Source organism: Phoca vitulina, unplaced genomic scaffold (assembly GCF_004348235.1).
Source record: "Phoca vitulina isolate PV1807 unplaced genomic scaffold, GSC_HSeal_1.0 scaffold76, whole genome shotgun sequence".
Taxonomy (NCBI): Eukaryota; Metazoa; Chordata; class Mammalia; order Carnivora; family Phocidae; genus Phoca; species Phoca vitulina.
The window spans coordinates 2,072,189-2,085,719 of NW_022589779.1; positions in this window are offsets into that span (position 1 = coordinate 2,072,189).

A 13,531-nucleotide genomic window follows, 5' to 3' on the forward strand; every position below is an offset into this window, starting at 1 on the left:
TTTATTCCTTCCAACGGCTTCAGATCAAAGGATTTCCAGTAGCCAGAGACATTCACTACCTCTTGAACTCAGAGATAAAGCCAGTTAACCTCCTAGCCTCCTGCTTTCCTCTGTCCAGTTGCTTAATGTTGCTTCCTGGTATTTAAGATCACTTGACTCCAAATTATCCCCTATTGTATTATAATGATGTCCACGTCAGTCATTTGTTTAACAAATATGTGAGTACCTACACTGCAAGCAAGATGTGGTTTGTTGGGGGATATTTGAAGGAGGGAAGCAGACAGTTTATTGGCACCTACTCTGCATATTCGTGGTGCTACCCTTTCAAATATGTTAGTTCCTGTGATTTTCAAAGAAGTACAAGGAAGTGGGAACTATAATCCCCATGTTTACAAATGGAGCTTAGAGATAGGTTAACTTGCTTGAGGTCACGCAGCTACCAAGCAAAACAGGATTCAGACCTTGTTGATACTCAGAGCTCGGCAGCCCCTATACCTTTAAATACCTGTGTGCCAATGATACTGATCTCCATGCTTCAAGGTAGAGCGCTCACTCAGGGTCAGTTCACTCCGCTCCTGTCCCTTACCCCAGCATACTCTACGAATAATATCATTTTCTCTGTGTGCCATGACTTGAATAAGGTAGGGAATCTGACGCTGAAATCCATGGTTTTTGCACCAAGCTGATCATCTTCCTATTTAGAAAGAGAGAGAGAGAGAGAAAGAAACAAGGAAGGAAAGAAGGAAGGAAGGGAGAAAGGAAGGAAGATTGATTTTAGACTCCCAGTAAAATATGACTAATTGAATTCCCACATCCATTCCTAGAAGCCTGCTGAAAGAGAATCAAAGAGTGACAGTGATGGTGGTGGCAAAAAGCCACAAGGACAAAGAGAATAGGAGAAAAGAAACCAAACGAGAGAATGGAAAGAAGATGGATTCATTGTTATATGACTTACAGGGTCACTTTAGGGTGGGGATGGTCCTGAATTTAACTGCTTTTGGTCGAGTAAAGGGATTTCCTCTTCAGAAACCTGGCATGTGTCAGGATTTTGAGGTCCTGGTTTCCTCTGAAGGTTCAGAATGAAGGTCAAGGGCTTAAAAACACACACATTAATTAAAAGATTGTGTGAGACAAAGTTAGATCCCTGAATTGCTGGGTGAAACCATTTTCTCGGGACTTGGCAGTACGCTGTCTTATTTTAAGTAATTGTACAAAATAGATCGTTAATGTTAAGTTCCAAATCAGATGTGAATGAAGGCACAGTCCAGCAAAGGCAAGAAATAGAGTGGACAAGTAGAACAAGGGTGACCAATGAGACTAGAAATTTTTCTTGGAGCTCAGTACAGAAGTGCAAAATAATGTCAAATGCAGGCCAGAGCCTGAGGGTGCACGATCGGCCTTTAAATTAAGACACTCAAAGCCTGTTGACTGGCCACTGAGCTTAAGATCATTAGCCACTGAGTCTCAGTTTGAATACTAGTACTGCCACTTATTAGGTAGAAATTTGGAAAATTTATTAACTCTCCTACACTGTAATATCAGTTATCTATATTCTGAGGCTCATGATTCTTACCTCACACTATTGTTGCAAAGTTTAAATATGTATACATTGATTAGCATCAGGGCAGTAGCAAAGCAAGCTAATTTAGGACAGCAACAAAGCCTATGAACAACCAACCAAGCCTAAAGGACACCTCAAAAACCTCCAGCTTCATTGACATACCTAAAAGTTTATAATCAGAAAATTTTGAAAAAATTATTTTAATTTAAACATGCATGTACATTCTATACTGCTTCAAAAAATAAAACTGTGTTTTAAACTAATTTGGGGACAGGATAATCGCAATCTTTTCAATGTTTGCCCCTCTAAAACTCTGGCTTTTTGATACAAAATATTTATTTTCTTGTGTGCCAATAAATTGTATATATATTTTTTCTTTTTTTCATTTATTTTATTTTATTTTTTCATCAAAGTAAGTGTACTCTTTAATCCCTATCCCCTACTTCCCCCATCCACCCACCGACCTCCCCTTGGTAGCCATCAGTTTATTCCCTAGAGTCTGTTTCTTGATTTGTCTCTCTCTCTCTCTTTCTCTTTGCTCATTTGTTTTGTTTCTTAAATTCCATATATGAGTGAGATCATATGGTCTTTGTCTTCTCTGACTGACTTGCTTCGCTCAGCATTATTCTATCACTATCCATGTTGTTGCAAATGGAAAGGTTTCATTCCTTTTTTATGGCTGAACAATATTCCATTGTGTATATATAACATATCTTCTTTATCCATTTATCTATAGATGGACACTTGGGCTGCTTCCATAGTTTGGCTATTATAAATAATATTATAATATTATAAATTATAATAATATAAATAATGCAATAATCATAGGGGTGCATATATCCCTTCAAATTAGTATTTTTGTATTCTTAGGGTAAACACCCACTAGTGTGATTACTGGATGGTAAGGTAGTTCCATTTTTAATTTTTTGAAGAAACTCCCTACTGTTTTCCACACTGGCTGTACCAATTTGCATTCCCATTAACAGTGCAATAGATTCTTTTTTCTCTACATCATCCCTAACACTTGTTGTTTTTGTGTTTTTTATTTTAATCATTCTGACAGGTATGAGGTGAACATATCTCAACATAATAAAGGACTTATATAAAAAACCCACAGCCAACATCATACTTAATGGTGAAAAATTGAGAGCTTTCCCCCTAAGGTCAGGAACAAAACAAGGATGTCCATTCTCATCACTTTTATTCTGTATCTATTGAAGTGACAATATGGTTTTTATCCTTTCCCTTATTGATGTGACATATCACATTGATTACTTTGCAAATATTAAACTACCTTGCATCCTGAGAATAAATCTCACACGACTGTGATGTATGATTCTTTTTAAAATATATTGTTGGATTAGGTTTGCTAATATTTTGTTGAGGATTTTTCCATCTATATTCATGAGAAATATTGGCCTGTAGTTCTCTCTCTCTCTCTCTCTCTTTTTTTTTTTTTTTTTTTTTTTTTTTTTGTGGTGTCTTATCTGGTTTTAGTATCAGGGTAATGCTGTCCTCATAGAATGAATTTGGCAGTTTTCCTTCTTCTTGTATTTTTTTGGAATAGTTTAAGAAAAATGGGTATTAACTCTTCTTTAAACGTTTGGTGGAATTCACCTGTGAAGTCATCTGGTCCTGAACTTTTGTTTGTTGGGATTTTTTTTTTTTATTACTGATTCAATTTCATTGCTGGTAATTGGTCTGTTCAAAGTTTCTATTTCCTTCTGCTTTAGTTTTGGTAGGTTATATGTTCCTAGGAGTTCATTCATCTCTTCCTAGTTGTCCAAATTTTTGGCATATAGGTTTTCATGATATTCTGTTACAATTGTTTGTATTTTTGTGTGCTGGTTGTTATGTCTCCCCTTTCATTACTAATTTTGTTTATTTGCGTCCTCTCTCTCTCTCCCTTTTGAGTCTTGCTAGAGGTTTACGTAATTTTTTGATCTTTTCAAAGAACCAGTTCCTTGTTTCACTGATCTGTTCTATTGCTTTTTAAATTTCTGCATCATTTATTTCTGCTCTAATCTTTATTATTTCCTTCCTTTTACTGGGTTTGTGTTTTATTTGTTCCTTTTCTAGCTCCTTTACATGTAAGGCTAGGTTGTTTATTTGAGATTTTTCTTGCTTCTTGAGATAGGCTTGCATTTCTATAAACTTCCTGCTTAGAGTCACTTTTGCTGCATCCCAAAGACTTTGGACCATTATGTTTTCATTTTCATTTATTTTCAAACTGGACAGCAACATGCAAAAGAATGAAACTGGAATACGTTTTTACACCTATAAGAAATATAAATTCAAAACAGATTAAAGACTTAAATGTGAGACCTGAAACCATACAAATTCTAGAATAGAACACAGGCAGTAATCTCTTTGACATCAGCCATAGCAGCTTCTTTCTAGATGGAAAGGAAAGGCAAGGAAAACAAAAGCAAAAATAAACTATTGGGGCTACATCAAAATAAAAAGTTTCTGCACAGCAAAGGAAACAATCAACAACACTAAAAGGCAACCCACAGAATGGGAGAAGATATTTGCAAATGACAAATCTGACAAAGGATTAGTGACCAAAATATATAAAGAGCTGATACAACTCAACACCCCCAAAACTGAATCATCCAATTTAAAAATGGACAGAAGACATGAATAGACCCTTTTCCAAAGAAGACATAAAATGGCCAACCAACACATGAAAAGATGCTCAACATTACTGATTATCAGGAAAATGTAAATCAAAACTACAATGAGGGCGCCTGGGTGGCTCAGTTGGTTAAGCGACTGCCTTCAGCTCAGGTCGTGATCCTGGAGTCCCGGGATCGAGTCCCACATCGGGCTCCCTGCTCAGCAGGGGGTCTGCTTCTCCCTCTGACCCTCTTCCCTCTCGTGCTCTCTGTCTCTCATTCTCTCTCAAATAAATAAATAAAAAATCTTTAAAAAAAAAAAAACTACAATGAAATATCATCTCACACCTGTCAGAATGACTAGAATCAACACAAGAAGTGACTGGTGTTGGCAAGGATGTGGAGAAAGGGGAACCCTCTTGCAGTGTTGGTAGAAATGCAGCCACTGTGGAAAACAGTGGTTCCTCAAAAAGTAAAAAATAGAACTACTCTATGATCCAGCAATTGCACTACTAGGTATTTACCCAAAGAATACAAAAATAATCATTCAAAGAGATACATACCCCAATGTTATAGCAACATTATCTACAATAGCCAAATTATGGAAACAGCCCAAGCGTCCATCAATTGATCAATGGATAAGGAAGATGTGGTAAATATATACAATGGAATATTACTCAGCCATTAAAAAGAATGAAATCTTGCCATTTGCAACTACATGGATGGAGCTAGATAGTATTATGCTGAGTGAAATAAATCAGAGAAAAACAAATACCATAAGATCTCACTCATATGTGGAATTTAAGAAAGAAAATGAAAGAGCAAAGGGAAAAAAGAAAAAGGGAGAGAGGCAAACCAAGAAAGAGACTCTTAAATATAGAGAACTGATGGTTACCAGAGGGGAAGTGAGCAGGGGGATGGGCTAGATGTGTGATGGGGATTAAGGAGGGCACTTGTTGTGATGAGCACAGGGTGATGTATGGAAGTTGAATCACTACAATGTACACCTGAAACTAATATTACACTGTATGTTAATTGACTGGAATTTAAATAAAGACTTAAAAGATTGCTTTCTCAGATAATGCAGTTGTGATGTAAAATTCAATACAAATCATTAATATTTAATTTAGATCACCAAAATCCTTGAGAGATCATTTTATTTCTTCTGTACAGACCATTTCTAAGAAATTACCCTGTTTCTGTTTCATATTCCACTACTAAAGCCACTCTATGGTACTCAAATATTTGTAATAAAACCTTGAATATATTAGAAATTATCTTACTGTCAGTGAATAAATGATAAAAAGTGAAAGAAATATCCTTTAAACTAATATTTTTTCATAAAGTGTAGTCAATTACTTAGCATTATTTTAGGCTGCCATTTTTTTTCTGTTTCTGTGAATGTGTTTGTGCAGGGGGTATATGAAATTAAACTGGGATATGAAACTTAAAGCCAGTTTACCACAACATGAGCTGTTCTTATGTAACAAGGTGGTGAGCAATAATTTTTTGGTTTCCACAATAACACAAGGATCTCAACTGAAGTACTGTTTTAAAATTAAAGGAAATATAGGAACAAATAAATGACTTACTTTAGGTAGATCATGAAATCAGGTGTCTCACGTATTTATTGGAAACAGTATAGGTAAAAAAACTAAAAAGTATGAAATATGTGTGAGGTATGTGGGCACCCTTTTTCAACCATTATTCTGAATGATGAAATGCTTAGATGACTCTCGCGGTACCTTATGTTTTATTTGTTGGTACAATTTTCTATCTGTTTTTAGAGCTGAACAAATAAATATTTATGGCTTGCTTAAGACATTTGTTTTAAAAGAGGTTTTTGTAAATTTTATTAAGAGCTCCAGAGTACATTCAGATTTTCTAGTGAAGATGTTTTGTGTATAAAAAGTATTTCAATGGACATGTCTTTGTTATTTGCTTACACTTGCATTTTTGTTCAATTCAGATGCTCCTATATCTTGATGCTAATATAAAATTCATTTCTTTATATCTATATACTTATATGGATATAGAGTTTATAGTTTATAACATTATATTATCTATTCCCATTGAAATTTGCATCAGCTTAGTAGAAACCAACTCATTGCATTTGAAAGAGCAAGAAAACTTATTTTTTTTATTATTTTATTTTTTGTCCTTTTCTTGGATTGTTGTTTTCTAGCTAAAAACTTCAGATACTATTATTGGGCTCTGCCAGAAATTTTAGCAGGATAGACTGGAGGAGTCTTCCTTGTATCTCTGCTTAAGAGCTATGACAACACAGGGAGGCAGGACAAAGGTTTAGGTTGTTTGATAAATCATCACACCTGCAAAACTAACTGTAAATCTATGTGTGTATAAAATGGCTAATTTCTGCTTTCTTCTTCTTTAACATCTCTAAAGGCTATTTCTTCAACACTTTTGCAGTGAGCTAATGTAATAGCCTGCTAGCCCAATGTCCTTTCTCCAGGCTCATTTATCTCCTATCACTCAGTGAATCAGCAAGTATTTACTGAGTGCCTCTCACCGTGCTCAGCAGGATTCCAGGAACACAAGGAATTATTTATAATGACCAATAATTCATTTCTGTTCTCAGGTAGCTCCCAGTCTAGCCAGGAGGAAAACAAGTCAACAAATGCCATTCTAGTTTGTTACTCCCTTCAGAAGTAGGTGAAAAACAATAGAGAAGGACTCAAGAAGGGAATGGGAAACTCTGCGTTCACAGCAAAAACAGTCCTTCTAAAACATAATTTAATTGTTTCACTCTCTTACCTTGAATCTGTGAATATCTCCCCACTGCCCATAGTGGAAAGTTCAAAGCCTTTAACACAGACCTGTGATTTTCATTTGGTATCTATACTGCTACCCGAAGGGCATTTGGAAGTGAGTAGTGTATTCTTATCTATTGGTGACTAATAAGTTATCCCTTAACTTAGCAACTTAAAACAGCAAATGTTTATTATCTCATATGAGATTCTATGGATCAGGAATTGTGATGGCTTAGCTAGGTAGTTCTGGTTCTAATGGGGTGGTGGTCAGGTTGTTGGTCAGAACTCTGGTCATCTGAATGCGCAGGAGAATCTGGTCCACGCTCACTCATGTGGCTGTTGGCAGAAGGCTTCAGTTCATTGGGCTATTTTGAGGGCATGGCTGGTGCCTTTCCCCAGGTGAGTGGTTTAGGGGTGTGTGTGTCTGTCTGTGTCTGTGTGTGTGCGTGCACACACACCTATGAGAGAGAGAGAGAGAGAAAGAGACAAAAAGAGACAGAGATAGACAGAGAGATACCAAGACAGACTCCACAATCCTTTATGACCCAATCTCAAGAAAGGCAATTTATCACCTCTGCTTTTATGCTATTGGTCACAGGGACAAACTCTGGTACAAAGTGGGAAGAGACTACCCAAGGGCGTGAATAGCAAGAGTCTGGATGAGTGGGGACCATCTTGGAGGCTGGCTAGCAAAAATAAGGATACTTTTGGTTTGTCATAATGACTGGAGATTGCTATTAGCACGGGCAAAGACGGAGGATTTTAAAGTCTTGTACAAGAAAGAATTGTATCCACTCTCCAAATTGTCAACTGTGTTGCCAAATAGCTCTTCTACACTTTGCATACACTACCTTTCCTCTTATGTGCACACCTGGCCCTATCTGTACCTGGCTTCTGGCAATTCTCTGTAAAATTCTATTTCTTCTGATCTCCACAAATCTTCCTCTGGCTACAGTGCTTTCTTCAGTTTGGCAACCTTTCAAACTCCCTCTTTAGAATTTAGTACAAACACCTTCATCTCCTGGATGCATTCCCTGATCACATCAAACAGATGAGCCCTTGCTCTGCTCTGCCCTGTTTTATATTTGTTATAGTACTTATTACACTGCTATAATTACCTTTACCAACTCTTCTCCCCTAGAAGACTGTGACCCCAGTAGGAATATGTTGTATAATCTTAGCTTAATCTCAGTGTCCCCATACCTTACACTGTCCCTGCACAGAGCAAATACTTCTTATCACAAGTTTGTTGAATGGATGACCCAGTTAGTGATACGTTGTCTGGGTTTGTGTATGTGTGTATACAAGGATGGTGCCACTTAGGAGAGAATTGCAGCACACGAAAGCTTGAGAACAACTGATGTGCTCTGTTTCAACCCAGATTCTGCTTTGTTCTGTTGGTGTCTTACTGAATTACAAATTTACCTTCACATTTCATAATATATTTTTTAAATAAACATTTTGTATCATTGACAAAAGAATAACTGAAAGTTGTATTTTTGGAGATCATGTTTATTAATTTTAGGGGACATGACCTGATTAATACCCTTATCTTTTAGAAATTGCTCATGTTAAAGAGTTTAGGATCCCATACAAATCAAGAAAGAAGAAAATCCTGCCTCAGTGCATTTAATGATGTTTAACCATTGAACTCCAAGAGTTAATACAAGTTCTATGTTATAGCCACTAGAATTTATTAAACTGGAACTGCAATAATAGGATAAAAAGCTACTATACTAAAAGAGACGTTACAAATAAGAAATGGGCTAAGTTACAAGCAACAGAAATCTGAAGCTATGAAAACTAATGCTTGCTATTCTACACAAGTCAATGCAATATCCAAATGCATTAACCTAAACAGTAGCTTATTAAATGAAGCATCTGTGCTATCTAGGAATAATTTAGGAGCCTCCTAGGGCTTGGAGCTTTACTTCTGGTGTTTGATCCCAGAATTATCTGTTTTTGCGTACTTCTATTTATGAAAGATTCAGCTTGCCAGTCATGACGGTACCTTGACTGACTTCCACCAAATCTTTCAGATATTGAGTGGCTTCCAAACTCCTCTGATGCTCTTGGAAATATGACTAGTTCAAAGTATACTCATTCATTCAGGTAGCCTTTTTAGCAAAGAGCTATTACTTAATGTCAACTATATGTCAGGTATATACGAATAGTAGAGATCAAAAAGAAAGACACTTTGGGCGCCTGGGTGGCTCAGTTGGTTAAGCAACTGCCTTCAGCTCAGGTCATGATCCTGGAGTCCAGGGATCGAGTCCCGCATCGGGCTCCCTGCTCGGCAGGGAGTCTGCTTCTCCCTCTGACCCTCCTCCCTCTCATGCTCTCTGTCTCTCATTCTCTCTCTCTCAAATAAATAAATAAAATCTTTAAAAAAAAAAAAAAAAGAAAGACACTTTGTGCTAGATCTCATGATGTTTACTTTCTAGTGGGCAGATACAGTAAATAATAATCTAGTACATAATAATACAATAAACAAATATTTTAGATAAGGATGTGGGCCGTGGTGAAAATAAAACAAAGTAAAAGTAAGTGACTTCCCTTAGGAGGTGATAATTTAAACTAAGTCTTGAATTATAGGAAAGAATTGACACGTGAATATCTGGGGAAAGAGAACTTTAGATAGAGAGACAGAGGGACCAACAAGTGTAAGGTTTCCGTGGTTGGAACAAGCTTAGCGTATATGGGAGTCAGAAAGTTAACAAGTGATGTTGGAGCACGTCAAAAGTTGAGAGATGCAGTATGAGAGATAGGAGGAGCTACATCATGAAGGACATTATAGACTATGGAAAGGAGCTTAGATTTTATTTTAAATTCAGTGGAGAGCCATAGGATGAATGTCAAAAACAGAAGTGATATTTTGACCCTTCTATTCTGGTAACATAATCACCAGCTCCTGAATCTACATCTGTGACCAAAGGTCTTCAAAGCATCCAACAGTAGAGGTGGCTTGGGTTTGCTGATGGTGCACTGTCCCTTCTATTTACCATGTTTACATGTCATGGAGCTTCCGAGTCCCACATTGACTCAGGTTTAGGAAGTCCTTTCTCTTAAACTATATTCTAGTTTTACCAGTTGGTTAGACAGGCACTTAATTCTTCAGTCATTCTCAGCCTTTTTAACTCCCTTGTCAGGTCCATATTAGAGAGCTATAAGGAAACTTCCCCCACTTCTCCCCCACCAAAACAAGCAAACAAACCCAAAAAACTTTAACATCTCAAACACCATTCTGGGCTTCTTAATCCTAAGAATAGTTAAGTGGATTAGGCCCTTAAAAAACAATACAATTTTAACACAGCCAAATAATGCCAAATATTCCTTACTTATTCAGTGTCATAACTAGTCATTGTTTTACAACCTGGAGAACATTCAATGGCTATTCTAGACCCAGGACATTCAAACTGCTAAAGAAAGTGTTTTTCGTTGTTGTTTTTGTTTGCTTGTTTTGAGAGAGAGAGAGTGGGGGAGGGGTGCGGGGGGGGTGGGGGGGAGGGTAAAGGGAGAAGGAAAGAGAGAATCTTAAGCAGGCTCCATGCCCAGAGTGGAGCCCGACGCAGGGCTTGATCTCACAACCCTGAGATCATGACCTGAACTAAAATCAAGAGTTGGACGCTTAACCAAGCCACCCAGGTGCCCCAAGGAAGTTCTTAACCTACTAATCTTAGATAAAAGAGCTGTTACGAAATAAGTCAATCAGAGAAAGACATGTATCATATGATCTCACTGATATGAAGAATTCTTAATCTCAGGAAACAAACTGAGGGTTGCTGGAGTGGTGGGGGGTGGGAGGGATGGGGTGGCTGGGTGATAGACATTGGGGAGGGTATGTGCTATGGTGAGCGCTGTGAATTGCATAAGACTGTTGAATCACAGACCTGAACCTCTGAAACAAATAATACGTTATATGTTAAAAAAAAAAAAAAAGAAGAAGATAGCAGGAAGGGAAAAATGAAGGGGGGGAATCAGAGGGGGAGATGAACCATGAGAGACTATGGACTCTGAGAAACAAACTGAGGGTTCTAGAGGGGAGGGGAGGTAGGGGGATGGGTTAGCCTGGGGATGGGTATTAAGGAGGGCACGTATTGAATGGAGCACTGGGTGTTATACGCAAACAATGAATCATGGAACACTACATCAAAAACTAATGATGTAATGTATGGTGACTAACATAACATAATAAAATAAAATTTAAAAAAAAAAGAGCTATTACTTTAAGATATTTCTTATCCCTTTCCTCAAAAACTGTCCTCAATATTATCAAGACCATGCTTTTTTAAATGTAAGTTTTCTGTGATGGAAAAACATTAAAAACAAAGGAGCCACCTTGTGTAAACCAGTATAGCAGAGGGGCAGCTGGGTGGCTCGGTTGGTTAAACATCTGCCTTCTGCTCAGTTCATGATCCCGGAGGCCCCCCATGAAAGAGGCCCACATTGGGCTCTCTGCTCAGCAGGGAGTCTGCTCCTCCCTCTGCCCCTCACCCCACTCATGCTCTCTCTCTCTCACTCTCTGTCTCCTTTCTCAAATAAATAAATAAAAGCTTTAAAAAAAAGTCTTAAAAAAAAGCAAGTATACCGGAAGTTCAGTTATGTGGATGCCCCCTTTATGTTTTTTTTAAAGATTTTATTTATTTATTTATTTGACAGAGAGAGACACAGCGAGAGAGGGAACACAAGCAGGGGGAGTGGGAGAGGGAGAAGCAGACTTCCCGCGGAGCAGGGAGCCCGATGCGGGGCTCGATCCCAGGACCCCGGGATCATGACCTGAGTTGAAGACAGATGCTTAACGACTAAGCCACGCAGGGGCCCCACGGATACCCCCTAAACTTTGTCTTCCTGGGATTAGATGCTTTAGGAACTAAACTAAATCTTTACTTCTACCTTTGAGCAATACTGTTTTAGATAACTCTTAGACCACAATCAATATTTGAATTAGAATTTTAGATTGAAAAATCACAAACTTTCCTTAAACATGAGCACTTATGCTTTCAGGATTAGATAAGCAATAATAGAAAAGTGACTAACTTGGGCCTCTGTATACTTCTTTAATATCTACCATATGTGTAATGCCCATTGATTCTGACTGTACTACCTAAAGCAGCTGCTTGTAACAACACTCTCTGAGACTCCATAAAGGGAAAATAAATTTGAGCCTCAACACTGTAAATGAATATGTGGTAATTAAAAAATATAAGCTGTTAAAATTATGTTGCAATTAAGATATGTAACAAAATTCTTAAATTTCGATAAAAGTCAAAACAATTATGTACAACCAAGCAAAGACTTCTACAGTAAAAGATAAATATAACCTAGGAATTTGGTTATGTTGCATGTAATTGAACGATAATCAAATTTTATTTGTTGTTATAACCTTAAAGTTGACTTGTTTCTCACAAATATTATTAGAAAATAACATTGAACCCATTTACTGTAGTATAAATATAAATTAATTCAAAATAGAGAATGATGTGAATATTTGACTGAACTGTCACAATTTCACCTTTGGTAATTTGATCAAGATTGTGTGCAAGGTCTAAATCCAGGGGACTTGGGTTTTGTAGGCAATACTCTTCCTCCACCTTTCAAAAATAAACTATTTTTTATTTAAATTCAAATTAGTTAACATAGAGTGTATTACCAGTTTCAGGTTAGAATTTGTGATACATCAGTTGCATAAAGCACTCAGTGCTCATGACATCAAGTGCCCTCCTTAATGTCCATCACCCAGTTACCCCATTCCCCCACCCACCACCCCTCCAGCAACCCCTAGCTTGTTCCCTGTAGTTAAGGGTCTCTTATGGTTTGCCTCCCTCTCTGTTTTTATCTTATCTTATTTTCCTTCCCTTCCCTTATGTTCATCTGTTTTGTTTCTTCAATTCTACATATGAGTGAAATCATATGGTATTTGTCTTTCTCTGACTGACTTATTTTGCTTAGTGTAATACCCTAAACTTAATCAGCTTGGGTTAGAAAAACGACAGTCAGTAAGCTTGCAAAGGAAAGACTCAACCTACTTCAAATTTCTCTTTGGAGATAGAACATAGGTTTAAAAAAATAACACTAAAATATAACAATGATTTAATTGTCAGGCAATCAAAACAGATTTATTAAGAACTAAAGAGCACAAGTACTTAAATCCTACCTTGAACTTTATCTGTAACCTCTCCCTTTATTAAAAACAAAACAAAACAAAACAAAAAAACAAAAAAAACCCAGTTGGCTTTTTATCCATTCTATAGAGGTAAATGAATAAAATCTGAGGTGTACAATTTGAAGATATATCATTCAAAATACATGTGGAAACACTGATAATAAACATGTGTAGCTAACTTTTATCCAAAGGAAAGAAAAATGGAGAAAGGGAACTTAAGAACCATAAAAATTGTATGATTTTTTCCCACTCACCTCAATAACCTTTGATGTGGGCCAAACAAGCTGTAAATTCCAGGCCATCAAAAATATACAAAGGAGTAATTATTATAGGAAGAACCAGAGAGAAATTATTATGGTATAGAGGTTAAGAGCTCAGAATCTTGAGACAGTCTTTGATTTCAGTCTGTGCTGTACGA